At 40.0% G+C, this 16,844-nt stretch overlaps 1 protein-coding gene across 25 annotated transcripts in view; it reads right to left on the reverse strand.

The window, feature by feature from the left end:
• The window catches only part of PTPRD (protein tyrosine phosphatase receptor type D), a 1,176,641-nt gene that overhangs the window by 1,009,565 nt on the left and 150,232 nt on the right, over nt 1-16,844 (reverse strand). For all 25 annotated transcript variants that reach the window (XM_082204501.1, XM_082204490.1, XM_082204511.1 and 22 more), the window contains one exon: nt 11,777-11,818. The gene's annotated coding sequence lies outside the window, so the exon portion shown is untranslated. The remainder of the gene's footprint in view (nt 1-11,776; nt 11,819-16,844) is intronic.

Genomic DNA, 16,844 nt, shown 5'->3' on the forward strand with positions numbered 1-16,844 from the left:
TACAAGCTAATCCTACACAGTGAGCAACAAATACAGTGTGCTTTTGTGTATTTCTATTTTTGAGTCTGGTTTTGTAAAAGAGGCCCACCATGAACATATACCACAGAGGAGCAAAATATGAAGGTGCATTTTAGCAGAATGAATTCAGAGTAAATGTGCTCTGTATCTAGTCTGACACCAGTCAATTTGCAATTTGACAAATGCTTGAATCTATATAAACTGTACAACTTTAAATGACTCTTCAGATATTAATTTCCTGCTAATGAATCATTCTCCTGACTACATAGTGGTTGGAAAGTAAACAAGACTTTTCTATTATTTAACTATGTGTGGAAATGTAGAATGTAGACTAATCTTTGGGCACTTCCAGACAGTAACTATTTTGGGGTAGAATTCCATCACATATGAGCAAATTCAGATTGCACAAAACAATGAACTTTTTGCAAAAAGGAAAGTGATGAGGAACGGCATAGGAAAGTGTAGGATGACACTTGCTTTGACATAGCACCATCTAATCTTCCTAGAAGCAAATTTAATCTCTCTGCATACAAATAAGGATGAATGTTCAATATACAGGCAATGTGGAAACAACCTTTGGGCAGAGAATCGGCAAAGCTTTTCTTTGCACAAGCATCAATATTATTGTTTGCATTTATTTTCCACCATTCATCGTAAGGGCCCAAGAAGGGTTACAATGGGAAAATACAATATTAAAAAACACTCTGTTGCCTCCCGAGACAGATGGATGCCAGCAACAACAGCATATCAGGATGAACAACTGCTTCTTTGTCATATGTCAAAAACTAGATAATGAAAAGCTCTGTGTTTTTGTAGATGTGGGGTGTGTGTGTGTGTGTGTGTGTGTGCCTAATTCTTGCATGTGGAGTGGTGGGATGATCAAAAAAGTTGGGTGAGCCACTGGTTTCCATCTAGCTATGCAATAAATATATTTTGTTTGCTTTCAGCCCCTAAGATTTTTATGGTAGCTGCAACTCTTTTTATAACAATACAATTTTTAATTTTCATTTATTAAAACCTGACAGTTACAATTACATGGAAATTAACAGAGCAAAACATAAAATGATATTTTAAATTCATGCAAAATATGCATCATTTTAATTATCTCAGCATCACCCCTGATGTGATAGCTATCTTTACCAAAGATTAAAACTGAGGATTAAGACAGAACTAACATTTTTAGAATTTACTCAGAGGTAACTTCTTAGCTTTTGTGTAAACTAGAAAAGGATTCCATCTTCGAATAAAATCAGAATAATATATCTAAAACAAGGAAACACATTTTTGGTACAATTCTCTTTCTTGAACTGTTGGCCCCAAACAATGATGTTTTGAAGAAAAGGAGAAGAAGGCATAATACCTCATTACGTGTGTCTGTTTCGTACAGATAAAATAATACCATTTAAAAAATGAAACTGCCATCTGCTTCACTGCTGAGATTCTATAGAGCGGATTTTACTGCTTAAAACATTATGAGTATTTCCCCACATAGTCAGTCCTACTGAATAACTTAATCAGCTTAGCAGTTCTCTTTGCTCCTCTAACTCTGGGATTTTATAATGTGGTATCTATGCAATTTAATGAATAACACTTTCATCATACCACATTCTCAGCACATCTTTTGTAACAAGATTAGATTACCTGACTTTTTACACATGTAAATTGCAATGGCTTAGGCTGCTGAAATTTCTTCACACGTTTTTCCTTCCACTGCTCATGCTAACACGTACAGCTCAGGTTCTCTTGTCTCGAGAGTGTACAGCACTCCGAACGGAATCTCCCTTTAGATTCCATGATTTCCCTGCGAGGGGGGCAACTTGTATCTGTCTCAGAGAAGAAATGTGTAAAAAAACCAACCCTCCAAAATAATCAACCAAGTCTTATAATTGTCAGAGGTAGTCAAACCAAGAAAACTTAAAGCTAGAATGCCAAGAACACAAAAAGTGCCAACTGGACCAAGCCAATGGCCCAACTACAGCATCTTCTTTACCCAGTAGCCAATCAGATGCCTGTAGGAAAACCACAAGGAGGATTTGAGCACAAGAGCATGCTCTTTCCCGTAGTTTCCAGCAACTGTGCAGGCAGAACATAGCCACCGTAAAAGTAAAAGGTAAAAGGTAAAGGACCCCAGGAAAGCTGAGTCCAGTCAAAGGTGACTACAGGGTTGTGGTGCTCATCTTGCTTTCAGGCCGTGGGAGTAAGGTTATGACTGAACCACTTCTGGTGCACGGAGGACCGTGACAAGTGCCAGAGCACATGGAAGTGCTGTTTACCTTCCTGCCACAATGGTACCTATTTATCTACTTGCACTGGCATGCTTTCGAACTGCTAGATTGGCAGGAGCTGGGACAGAGCAACAGGAGCTCACTCTGTTGCAGGGATTTGAACCGCCGACCAGAAAGCCCAAGAAGCTCAGCGGTTTAGACCATAGCGCCAGCCACATCCCTATAGCCACCATGACTAATAGCAATCCATTGCGGACCCAGTTGCCGTGGCACCCACTGCCAACTGTGCTGGAGCCAGACAACAATGCTGGCTTTTATGCCTCGCCGGCTGTAAGAGCATGCATGCGGCTAATGCCCTTTCAAGCTGGCGAGGCACCCCCTGTCAGGAGTTCAGCCTACACTCGAGTAGGACCCTGGCAGAGACATATACCCAACTGGCATGTTCCCTCCCTCATGGTCAATCGTTCAGGAGATTCAAAGCTTTCTTCAGTCCAAACATCACAGTGACTAATGCCAACCGACACTGGCACACTTAGAGATCCGCAGAGTTTGCACAGTTGCGTAACAGACCTCAGCAACTCAGCATTTTGGCTAATCTACTTTATTTACATATAAACACACACGGAGCACTGCAACATGGCTCCCTCTCTCTCTAGCATCAGACAGCAAAGAGAAAGAGACAAAGGACTTTACAGAACACGGTAACACAAACATCCTGTCTATTTGAGATGCAGCAGCCAGTGGGAACATGAGACAGATGCTCAGGAGGCCAGGGGGGATTTCCCCAATGACCATCCGGCCATGTGCGCTCTGTTCCCACTGTACAGGAATGGTGGCTGAGCGTGAGAGGCCACAACAGGAACCCACCCAAGAAGGGGTAAGTGTCCATAGTCCTCTCCTCCATTAATTTGTCAAATCCTCTTTAAAAGCCATCTAGATTTGTGGCCATCACTAATGCCTGTGGGAGCGAGTTGCATAGCTGGGGAAAGTGGCCCCAGCTGCTATGAAACATGTCTCTTCCGTATTGGTCTCCACAGCAGGCACTGTAACCTTCCAGCAGTTTGACTTCACTCCCAAAGGCACACTCCTCCACTGTCTCACAAGGCAGATGAATGCCAATTTAGTGAGCCCTTACCAGGCTTGGCTGGCTATTCAATAAATTGGATCCATGCTGGATCCAGGAATTAGAAGTGGGGGCTCAGGCATACAGCCTCCCCACAAACTAGTAACACTACGTATCTCAGATTTGGCTGAATCCAAAGAGTATCCCTTGGGTTAGATTTGCCTTTACTATGAAGCTGAGTATAAAATCTCTAATCTGCAATTCTTCATTGTATCCATTAAAATTATGGAATTAAATAGATTAAAAGAAATGTCCAAATAATTATCAGTGAGGCTGTTTTGTAAAGGAAATACTGTATGTAGATGCTTCCGTACACACAAAAGACGATGCCAAGGCTATAAAAATGCAATATATTCATAGATAATGATCCTTTGCCTTGTGGATTTCTCCAGAGTGCTGTATCTTTTCCTGTGTCAGAGAAAACCTGTATTCTTGTCTTGATGTAAAAAGTGCATAACAGCACATTAAGCACTTCACTGATGTAAGGTTTCAATGCAGAACATAAATGTGGACAAGGTACTCTATACAACCTTGAGTAAAATGCTCTAGATAAGAAAACATTTCAACTTACATATGCTGACAGGTTCAACAGAGCTAGAAGATATATTATATTTTAATGATTTGGTCCTAGAAACCAAAAAGGCTGTGCAAGAGAAGTGGAGTGGGGGGAAAGTCTGTTTTTGCTCAAAATCGTCCATTCCTTCATGTCCTTCTCCTTTCTGGGTTTTATAAAACGATTCTCTCTCAAAAGAGTGGGAATCATGGTGCTCTACACCATTTTGGGGAGAAATGGTATCATTTAAAGGGTATTAAACAAGGAGGTGAAAATATTCCAACACTGATAGGACTTATTAGGGCTCATCCACACATTAATTTCTGCTGTAGGTCTGTGATTTGTAGGCACAGGTCTGAGTGAGCTTTTATTTTCTCCGGTCAATTCCCCTGGGAAACCCCTCTGTTTAATTGCAGAATCAGAACAAATGACAATCTGCAGGTTTCAGTGGTAAACAGTGAGTTTTTCTGGGTAAAGCAGGGGGACAAAAACAAAAACCCCTTGCAACCATGGCTACGAATCACAAATCTGTGCCTAGAAATCATGGTACAAATGGAAGCGTGGATGAGCCCTTGCATGTAGTGTAATTATGAAAAATGTGTACATGTTGAAAATTATAAAATCATCATCATCATCAATATCTTAGGGGGTGGGTAGGTTGTAATTATCACATTTCCATTATATGAGACCCTAATGATGCATTCAGATGACACTTTATTCAATTTTCCTGCTTTTCATGTACCTGATAATATGTGCATTTTATGTGGTCTGTTATACAACCTGAAAGCTACTTCTGGATATCTAGTGAAATCCAGCAAATGCTCAGCACTCCTTTCTGTGTTAACTGCTTCCAGGAAAAACAAAAACAAAACATGTTTGCAACCCCATTAATCCTAAAAAATCGGAGGATAAAATTTGGGTTGATGTTCTAGCAAATAGTTATTTCCCACTGTTTTCATGGATGAATGATGGGAGAGCAGAAGTGCCCATTTGCTTAAAGGGGTGGGGGTGGAAACATGCCCAGGGATGTCTGCTGCTGTGTAAAACATTGCCGACTGGTGTGAATGAAATTTAACATGATGTGGTAGTACAGTTCCACAATGCAATGGCTAACGCAGTGTAAAAGGAAATTAGAAGCCAGGACAGAAGCGCTAGCATTATAATCCATGAAACTAACACACTAATCCCCATGTCAGAGTGCACAAAATAATGGATGTAACAGTCCTCAGATCTCCTCTGCACAAGTCCTTTGTTCAATCCAGGTTTACTCCAGTGGAAACCTTTTCTCATTCAAATAACTATTGACTCATCAGTGCTGCTGTTGCTGTTGCTGCTGTTGCTGCTGCAAAATCTTGAAAATCTTGAAGTTTTTGAGCATAGGTTGCCATACGTACGGATATTCCAGGACTTTAAAGCATTTTCTGCTGTTTCTGATGGCTGGTTATATCTGGGGAATTTCCTATACAGTGTATTGCAAAAAATGAAATGGTATATTTTCCTGTTAAATGTAATATTTTCCTATTTTTTATTATTATTCCCAATGTATTCAGCATTAAAGGTTTTGAGGTTTAGTTTTTTTTAAAAAAAGAAAAACACCCCCATTTGGGGAGAAGGATTGAATTTGACAAGTTGACATAGCATTTTATTGCCTTAACATTTTTCACAAAACTTAAGATTCGGCATCATGCCATAAAAGAGATAGGAGAATCAATGCAATACTTACACCAAATCAAATGAGATTTTCAAAGTTTATGAATTAATTTAGAATTCAATGAACTACTTTTATCATACCAATGACTTGAGCAAGATTTTAAAAATAAATAAATAAACATAAACCATTGAACAGCTTACTATTCATGTCTTATATGCTAAGGCCCTACTATCAGCACATCCAAGTTAGCAATGGTCCCCTCCATGGAAATGCTGACTTTTTGGAGTTAGGAACTATTCAATGAAAACAAGGAAGAGGAAAGGTAGATTTGATTACTGACCTTACACAGTCAAATTCCGTATCTACAATAGAACCCTCTGAGCTTTCGCCTTTCTTAAAATAATTATTCATACCCTAATGTTATTCCATAAAGCATGACATGAAATACAATAAACACAATAAGGAATAGTGAATGCTATTGAAAACATTATCATAAACAGCAGGCATGAATCTTTATAATACTGTATATGCAAAAGCCTAGCAAAACAAACACAGAAATCAGTACCAGAATATCACACTGAGAGACAATAGTTATACTGCAAAGGTGAATCACTGAGAAATAATTTATTAACCTGCATTCCTTTGTTGCAAATAAAATTACTTTCAAAAAAGAAAACACCATCTCGTATTCATTGCCTGTAGCTTGTGAGTGAATGCATATATCACCCAAGTGATACACTATATACTCTGCACAAAAAAGGAGTTAGACGTCTATCAATCACTCAAACATTTCCAGAGTTTAAATACAGAGGCCAAACTTATAACTCCCTGGAAGGTTGTTTCAGAACCACTATCATGGGATACCTACAAAATGCAAGGCTTGTGGAAGTGTATCTCATGCAATTTTGAAAAGTACAATCCTATTTGCAGAGCTTCCCTATGAATAATAAAAGCACCTCAAAGCAAAAGCTGACTTTCACAATGGTGCCACTTAAGCAGCAGGAAATTCTCCAGTAGTTGCACGTTTGCATGCAGAACAGAGACTAATTTCAGTGCCACCACAGTAAAATATATGTTGTACCTGGTGGTATCAAGAGGTGACGTTCCAAGTCCTATTTTCCAGGTTCATAAATGTGTATATTGTAAATAAATATGCATTATGGTAGGGGAAATTAGCTCACCACCCTCAGGCCCACCCACTCTCCCTGCAAGATTAACACCGTTGTAATGGCATAATCTTTTGTTGTCTAGAATCCACTTTATCAAAGGCATAATGTATTATCATAACATCACATATCTCAAATCTACGAAAGCCACACAGAGGAGCCTTTAAAAGACAGCAATAGTGGAACTCATTTTCTAAGCAGAATTCCTCTTTTTCTACAATGACACACCATGCCGTATACACTACCTTACAAGGCTTAACTAAGATACAAAATGTGCATTGCGCAATGAGCTTGCCCTCTGTGGCAGAAATTTCACCTTTTAAGGCTTAATTGTTTAAAAACGAAAACGAAATAAAGGACAGTAAGAACCAAGGGTCCAATTATCCATTCATTCATATAAAATAGATACACAAATATTTGCCCAGTTGTTTTGCTTATGTTGAAGAAAATGTATGACCTAATTATGAGTGCTTTAATTATTGTTATTGTGCAGTGCTATTCCCCCTAAACACTATTTATAGAGTACCATAGATAAGGGAAGGGAAAATAGCTGGATTCGCTTCTAACTATAGCACTATTCTACCTGACAATAAGAAGTGGGGGGATATTCTTGAAAAGAGCATGGGATGTTGAGAATGCTGAACACCAATTCCTACTTCACATAACTCATTTCAAAAGGTAAAATAGTGATAGGTTTTTAACAACAACAGAAGCAAAAGAGGCAAATATAATTGGCCCTCAAACCAAAGGGATGACAGGTGTAATATTGGCTGCTGAAAGCTTTTTAAAAAATATGTCACTGGAGACTAAAGGGTGGACCACAAAAACTTTAGTTAATATTACGCAACACTTAGTATAAAAACACAGAAAACCTTAATAAAAACTGTTGTTTTTTTTAAAAAAATAATCATCTCAAAATGGCTGCTTGCGCGTCGAGATCCCCAAGACACCCCCCAAAGAAAAACACAATTGACACTTAATTTTTGTTTAAGGTTTTTGGCCTAATTTTGGCCACAACTTTATTCAAATTACAGCAATGTGAGTGGTTGCTTAGGCACTGGTAGCACTAACTGACCACGCATAGGGACAGCTCTGACATTTGCACCCCCTGTGAAGTCAGCAAGGGTAAGTCACCTGGGGAGAGAGACGGGACTGGGAACCATGCCTCACCTCTCCCCAAATGCTCCCAGGGGCTCTTGTGCGGCCCTAGCCCCTTGCCAGGGGGTTTCAGACAAAAGCATGGGGAGCCCCTGGGTTCCTTTAATGGAAAACCCTTGCAGCAGCAGCAACATTTTGGAGGGGCAGGCACAGCCAAATCCATACCCCTCCACCAACCAATTCCCAGACCAATGCCTAACCGCAACCTTACAAGTTGTGACAATTTGCTACGCAGTAGGCAAAAACCAAGTGGCACACACTAATCAGCCAAATGGACAAAATTCCTACCAGGCCCCTGCCCCAAAGCAGACGACCCCATGACAGGCATAGCAAGGTCAAGCAAACAGCCTAAAATTAGGGAAGGGAGGGCAGGTGATCCGAAGCACGCAGCTAAAAGAGGAAGTTCGTTGCTGCGTGCATTGTATTTAACAAATAGGGCTGTCAATCAATAAATGGCAACATATAAATCTCCCCAGTAACAGCCTGCCCCTGCTTACAGGATGGCCAAACTCTTTTGCCCAGCAACAGTGAGGTGTCTTGTCATCCCCAGCCGCATCCCGTGCTCTCCATGAGGGAGAACACACTTTCCCAAGGTGTTCCCCAAACGTAGCTTCCTACATGCATTGAGTGCCTGCTCTCTTTCTCTCTCCCTTTCTATCCCCCCCCCTTCTCTCATAGAAGGTACTAGGATTTGCAGCTCATGCTTTATTCACTCTGCCTCTTAATGTAGTTACAAGCATCTACTTGCACAAAATCTTCTCTGAAGCTACGCTGGCACTTCATTGCTGCAAGTGTCATTTATCGCATCTTAAAGCAAGCCCTTTTCAGACATTAACGCTACGTTAAACGAGGGTGGAAGGAGCAGTATGACTCCGGCAGGTTTCCCCAATGACCTCAGCACGTTCAGAATGTAGGAAGAGTCTTGCGAGATCAGACGAAAGGCCTACCTTGTCTAAGGATAGGGAAGTTTTTCTCAACTGGCAGCGGCTAGATTTTTATCTGCTACATCCCTCACAAGTCAGGTTTGACAGGTGGGTGTATTTACCCATCTGCCAGTCATCTGAGCTACCAATGATCACAATGGGGATAGTTTTTACAGTATACGAAATGAATGACTGTTGCAGTTTGCTACACAGAGTACAAGCAGTTCATACTGCCCCCTAGACAGTCTGTTTAATTACTGTTACAAGGAAAGGAAAGCTGGAGGTAGATGATTCCCCTGGACCTAGGTGTATTGCATAACAAAATGTGCAGGCAGTAAGCTTGTTGCGTTAGCCTGAGTCATACCAACTAAGTGTCATGCCAGAGGGCATAAGGAAAAGTTGCAAATATGTATCCACCCACAAATCTTATTTCAGCAAAGTGCTCTCTCCCCACTGAATAGGTATTTCTTGGGAAATGCAGAAAGGGCACTTTGTTTAATTAAGGCAGGATATGTTTGCCTTCCAACTCCCATACATTCACAAGGGATGATTAATGGCTGAATTATAGGGACTGCTTGCATTAGAGACAAAGCTGTGTTCAATGGGATCAATTTCAACCTTGTGGTTCATACTTGCTTGGATCAGCGCTGGCCTGCACCATAGGGGCTTTCCCCAGATTTATGACAACGGCACTCTCGTTGCTCAGAGCAAAGCCAAATTATTCACATGGTCCTGTGGCATACACAGGGATCCACCCGAACCAAGCTTAGAAGTAATTTCACCTCTCCTGTGCCTTTAAGGAATTTATTTTCTGCTAAACAGCCTTCGGTCTCCAATGGGAGGAAGAAACAAAACACATAATCCAATATGTGTCCTAAAGGCAGGACACATGAAGCAAATTCTCTCATCTTTCTGTCCATTTGATTGGATGCTGACACCCTTGACCATCCACACCCAGCCAAAAAAGAGAAAGTTCTGGTATCTGGCTTTGTGTTCCTTTGTCTGACGATCACTGAACCCCAATGCTAATTAAACCTGCGTGTGCACGGCAATTGGAGTTTGTTTCCTTCCACTTTAAAATACCCAGGGCACGATTCACCTAACGAGTACCGTCAGTGCAACACTTGAGCAACACTTGTCCCCTCTTTTCTCCCAGTGCCCCACAAATTGGCTTGGGGGTGTCAGAATAACCCCCAAAGCTGCACATGGGTGGGTGGGGGCAGTGAGATCATTCTATCAGGCACGCTGCAATTCTTATGACGACGGGACATCCCCCAGAGTGTGACGTTGAATTCCACCTCATAAATTTGAATTCCCAGGTGTTCGGACTATGGCATGTGGCAATGGCGGTTCTACTAGGTAAATTGCACAAAAGCACCTTGGCAGCCCTACCTCATGAGGGAGGCAGAAGCTAAATAGTCTATTCATCACAAAAGGACACAGTTTCTTCCCGGAAAATAGAAATCTGGCAAATGGGTGCGGGAAAACAGTCGTTTTGTCATCCTGCTAACTCAGGGAAATGTGACACTGAGTGGACATGGATTGTCAATTACCTTCTATGACATGTACACTGGTCAAGGAAGCTAGCTTCACCCTGAACTGCAATGCTGTCTAAAGAATATGTAAAACAAATACCTTCCATTTGAAAATTTAATAAAGATATATTATCATTACTTATTTTTTAATTATGTGCTGTTTGCAACACACATTAGCTTCAAAATCCACACTCTAAGTAATAATGCATGAGAATGGATTCCAAATACAAATCCAGCTATTTCCTAATAAAACACTTAACAGAATTAAACTGTCCCTTGACAATGTGTTTTCCAATAAAGCACAACTAAAAAGAGATATAAAAGCAGAAATCTATTATATTGGTGTTACATCCTGAAATCATTTTTTTAAGCCTTATTTATTTTTTAAGGAAAAGTACCAATGCTTAAATAATAGGAAACACAGTAAAATCACCAAATAGAAAAAGTGTGTGTGTGTGTGATATTTTGCTGACACACACAGTATTGCCAAACTGTTTCCAACTAAATTTAAAAGAAGACAATTCAGATCTAAGCAACAGGGCAGTAATATAACAAAGAGAGTGTCAAATATACTCCTTTCCTTGACTTAAATATGACTGTTTGCAGTAGAAGAAAAACACTCAGCTGGCGAAAACTCCAAATATGCATGACAGGTTTAATTGTGTATGATTAATATAGCAATCTCAATGCCACCAGTTTCTCCTTCTCACTTCCAGTCCACATCTCACATCATAGAATATGTCAGCAGAACTGAAAGCCAGCAGAACAGAGTGACACATTTGGACATTCAAACATGCTGGCTGCATTTTACATGGTAACACTTTGCGCCGAGAGATTACTTGTTGATTTTTTTGTTTATATGGCAGCTGAAAGAAAGCTCAACTTCCAACAAAAGTTAAAAGTTTTATCTATTGTTTTAGACAACAGTAAATAGATCTTGCAGGCATAAGAGCTCTGTGTATAAATGGAACTCTTGCACAGAAGAGCACCTGGGACTCAGCTACACAGCTGAAAATAGAACGTTTTAAATGTGTTGTAAAGTGCAATATGTGACGCTAGATGGCGAGATTGAGCTATGCAAAATTCAATGTCTTCTTCAAAACATTTTAAGAAAGAGCATTTTCACAGTGTTCTTTATATGTGTGTAAATTCCACCCCAGAGCAAGCTATTTGATGGGGAGAGAGGAAAAGTTTTGACTGACCATTCTGTGCTCATATCATGAAAATATGATAAGTACTCTAGTGGTCTGTACTATGCAGAATTGAGTTCTATATAATTTCTTACACAGTAATGCAAGCAACATGTCTGAAAGGCTTTAAGCAATGTTTCCTGACAGAACATAGACAACAAACGAAACACAGCCATTCAACAAAACAGTTCACTTTCAATATAGTTATAACTTAAAAGCTCGTTAAAAACTTACCAAAATTAAAGCAGTAAAAGCACGATCCAGTTTCTTGAAAACCTGAAAGAGTAAATAATAGATATATTTAAAATATATACTTTAAAAGCATGTGTAGCTACAGTATATCTATGAAATAGATACAGATATATAAATAACTGATAAACAACCTCAGAATACTCTTTACCTTAAATAATGCAATAACAGATTCCCTGGTACCAGGAAACATGGCAAACCTAAAGCCACCAGCCACCAGCAACGCGATCCCAGTGGGGTGCCATCACGGCTGCCCCCCGCCCCCGTAGGTGGCATACCATGCCCTCAGGATGTGCGCCATCCCCCTGTGGGTGGCGCCCCTGCCCCGGGACCTGTGCCAGCCCCGCCCCTGCCTGCTCTCCATTCCCCGGTGCTGGAGCATGAAGCTCCGCCACTGCAGAAAAGGCTTGTTCCACATGTTTCTACCCCTATACCTAAGTAAGTGCATTGGAAGAGGAGGTGGTGACAGAGCAGGGAGAGAGTGGCTGGCCGGCTAGCTGTTGTGGTAGAGATGGATCCCAATTTAAGAGTTCGTGTTTAGAGAGAAAATGCATGTTTTACAATACATATCTCAACTTCACCAATCTATCATGTGCATTTAAATGTGATATTCCTGTTTTGTTCTTATAAATTGCAGATCAGTTTTGGAAATTGGACTCATTGATCCCCAATCTCTCCTCTTTTATTTATTGTACTACCACTAGTAGTAGTAGTAGTAGTTGTTTTTTAACTTGCCTTTCTTTCAAGAAGCCCAAGCTGGGTAGACTTCAGACTTGTTGGTTCAACTTTTATTTATTTACCAGAACCCCAAAATTTACCACCAGATTCATTCATTCTCTCTCTCTCTCTCTCTCTCTCTCTCTCTCTCTCACACACACACACACACACACACACACACACACAAAGTTAGATGTAAAGAAGGGTGTTTTTGAGCACATTGTGAGCCTAGGGATTAGTTTTTGATACCAGAAATGAATGGAGTTCTTTCAGTGTGGGGAAGGTGAAGCTGAGAATTAGTGGTCAGCCCAAGGTCATCCAGTAAACTTGGTATGGATTTAATCCAGATCTTCCTGGTCTATACCCCTGAGCTCCTTTTGAAGAAATGGTGGGATATACAAGTAAGAAAAAAATATTCTAGCCCCTACCTCACACTGCCTTAAACCTTGACATTTAAGTATATTTCAGTTTTTGCATAATGTATATATCACAAACATTTAAAAAACGATATAAAATATGGAATTTTTTCAAAAAGCAAAGTTGAGAGCAATGAAACTGCATGATCTCATAGAGCTTGTTAAAATGGTCAATAAACCTGTATCTATGTTCCAAAAATATGGGAGCCAAGGCTTTCATTACAAGTATTTTTCTATTATACTACCAAGGTAATCATGCTTAATATCCTAGACAAACTACTACCTACCTATGCTGCTATTTGATTCAGGCACCATAAAATCAAATAGTTTCTTTTCCCAGTATATTATCGCTTAAAAGCGTTTACTTCAACAGAGAGATATGATTAAACCAGCAGCATTTCAGACTACTAAAGGGGGATTGTGTGTGAAAGATCTATTACTCAGCAAAGAAAACTATTTGCCATTTTCACAATTTAGTTCCATTGGGACGAATGGCAACACAGACACCAGTCTGTGGTGAAAATAAAGTTTTCAGTTGTCAGTAAGGAAGAAGAAACATATTAAGACACTAGATATTCAAAAATTCAACAACAAGATAATATATTTTGTGAGTATTGAGCCGTTCCAGCCTGGGATAAACACATGCCTCATTTTCTGCCTCCACGTCAATACCAAGATCTAACTCATTGATGCATGGGAAGAGTGGTGAACGTAAGTTAGAAATGCAAAATTAGTGGAAGTGGATTAAACAAAAGCTGTGGCCAGCCTTTTATGTCCTGCATAGCAATGTTGCTGTAGGTGCAGGATTCTGACATTCTCAGTGTTCACTGAACAATGTGACCCCTTGTTCTGCAAGAGCTCTGCATGCAAACCAGAGCATAATTGCATTTTTGAAAACTGGAGCCATTATCACAGCAATTTGAACTGGGATGGAGAGGATAGCTTTCAAACCCATTCAGTTCTGAACTTCAATGGCATTGCTGGGGAAGTATTGGGATTCCCAGCATTTTCCCAATTGCACAAAACATTATGAAATGAGGGACGCTATACTCCAATTATGCCACAGCCCTCAAACTTTTAAATATCAATGTAAGGCTTTCGTTTTCATGGAAGTAGTTATCTGGCAGGACATGGAAAGAGGATGTCGTGCACTATATTTCATAGGTCTGCTCCCTTCCGATTAATTTAGAATGCAACACAGAATAGTCAAGATGTTCTGACCCCAAATAAATCATTTTTAAAACCTCCACAATTCTGTTCCCTTTACCTTACTTGAATGATGAGGTAGAGATGCATATCAGTACCTAAGACCAGAGGTTTAACCATAGTGCTTCTTCCCATGTTTGGATCATTCAAGGTACGTAAGGGAAGGGAAACGAGTGCCAAATATTTTTGTGAATTTTGGGCCTGGATTGTGTTGCTCAATGTCTGGGGGCATTGCAATCCGATCCCTCCTATCATTCCCAATATGAACTAGAGTGTGTGGTGGAGGCTGTGCAAATCACTACAGAAAGGACCAGGGAAGGGCTTTTTTCACCCAGAACTGAGTTCCGGCATCTCTTTGGTATGTCCTGGCACCTCTGTAGCATAGTGGCACATTGGCATGGCGTTTGAGGCTGCACACCAGAGGCTGTTGGCATGGCGATTGGAGCAGCACGGCGGTTTTGGGTCGAGTGGACGGGGAAGACTTGCAGCACCTCTTTTTCTAGAAAAAAGCCCTGGACTAGGGTTTATTTTTGTCTTCCAACTCTTCACTCTAGGTTTACCGTTTAACTTATATATTGTATGTGATACTCACTATTAATAGAGTTAGACTTAGCAATCTGTTTGGTATAGGTTAGAATTTGCTTAGAATATTTCTAAGGTAGGGATGAACAAATCTACTGATTTCAGTTTCCTTCAGTTTCTCACCCGTCCAATCTTAAATTTAGTTCCCCACATTTTTACACTGGTTTGTGATTTTTTAAAAAGTGCTCATGAAAACTTGCCAGCATTTTATCCAATATTTGCATTTTTGCATTTAACTTTTCCTAACTTAATGCATATGTTATTCTAAATAACATGCACATTTTTAATGCACACTTTCCCCTAATGTGCACATTTTTGTTTACTTTACTTGGGTATAGATCTGCATCACAAAATCTGAAGAAGTGTGAATTTCAGAAAATAGATTAGAAGTGTTGGAAAGTTTTAAAATGTGTGAATTGGGTAGTTTCACACTTCAATCTGAACCAATTCAAACTTATCCCCCTGTTCTATTTTAAGGTAATTAGAACAATCATAGGATAAAATAATCAATGTGATCTGCCCGACTACTGAGGAAAGAAATTGCCCAATGTTTCACTCTTTTTGGAAATTTTAAATTGTACTAAAGTAATCCCTTCATTTTGAAATTAAAGGAAGCATGGGCATTCAATGCCTCTTACTTGCAAAGTCATTGCAACAGTGCAGCGAACAATAGATTCTGATTTGAATCAGTGCAGATAAATGCCATTGTTTTCCATTTTCCATCTTCAAAATTGCTACAGAGGCGGAATCCTGGATGTAGTTATAAATGTTATATATGTGGGCAGAACTGGGCAGAACTGCGGCAAAAATGTTTCTCTAAGCTCAATTGAAGGAACAAAATCTCATCAAAGTGGCTAAAATATACACTCACTCTTTCCATTTGAATTGCCTTTCGTAATACAGGGAGCACAAAATGCAATGCCAAATGCATTAGGTTTATTTTCTTTATGAGACTATAAAACAGCACCACATCTTCAGTCATAAGAAAAAAAGGTGGGCAATAAAATGCATCCTTAGGTGTAATTTATTTTTTTCTAAAATCAAGGAAGCCGCATACAGCCAAGGCTATTAGCTATAATTCCATTTAGAAAGTGAATTTAAATGACAACACAATTAATAGCGTTATTTACAAACTTTAAGAAAAATCCTGAGCAGTGGCATAGCATGGGTTGCCAGTGCCCAGCGCTGCACAGAGGGTGGGTGGGAGGGACATGTAGTATGCATGCACATTCAACTGCCGAATGGTTTCAGCGTCACCCAGGAGATGGCAGCCACAGAGCTAAGGGTGGGGCTAAGCTAAAGTTGTTCAGTTGTCTAGAGAAGTCACTCCCTGGTTTGTATGGAGAAGCTGTTTTCAATGGAGCCCATCGATGGAAGTGTGCAGCTGTATTGAGGCAGCAACTGGTGTTGAAATTTTATGCCTCTAACAATTTTTTGCCCAGAGCAACAGCCTCTGTGTCTGCCCCATGCTACGCCACTGATCTAAGCAACTCTGCTCAGAAATGCCCTTCTAGATATGAATGTACAAAGATCCACAAAATTGTGTTTTTTAAAGCTGCAGATTGTGTGTATGAGTTGCGCAGAGGATAGCTAACTTGAGATAAATATGCCTCAAAAATAGGGAACTTATTTCAGGCTGAATACAAACTAAAAGGATGTGATATTACATCTAGGAGGGTATTTGCCATGTTTTCAATTTATTTTTAACCTTCACTCTCCATCTCTCTCCTTTTTTTTGCTTTCTCTCTTTGCATCAACACTGTCATCTGGTTCAATTTACTGAGCCATTTCTCCAGGTTTCACTGATGCAATTTGATACCAACTTAGTTGCCACCTTTTGTCTGCCAGTGCTTTTCTGTGGGCATAATTTCGAGAGCTGAAGCTTTCCATTACTGTTTCACCATACTGGGAAGCACTTCTGCCGTTCAATTATTGTCAAGCGCCTGTTAAAGGCAAATCTTTCTACCTCAACAAGATGATCCAGAAGGCATCTCACAACTGTCCTCCATTAAAAACAAAGGACTTGCATTTTTAGCAACACCGCTAAAAAAGAAAATGCCCCAGCAAACATAATCCTAAATTAGAAATTTAATTAAAGATGCAATTGTACTTAATTGAAATCACTGTAAACA

This window comes from Podarcis vaucheri (genome assembly GCF_965113315.1).
Source record: "Podarcis vaucheri genome assembly, chromosome: 17".
NCBI lineage: Eukaryota > Metazoa > Chordata > Lepidosauria > Squamata > Lacertidae > Podarcis > Podarcis vaucheri.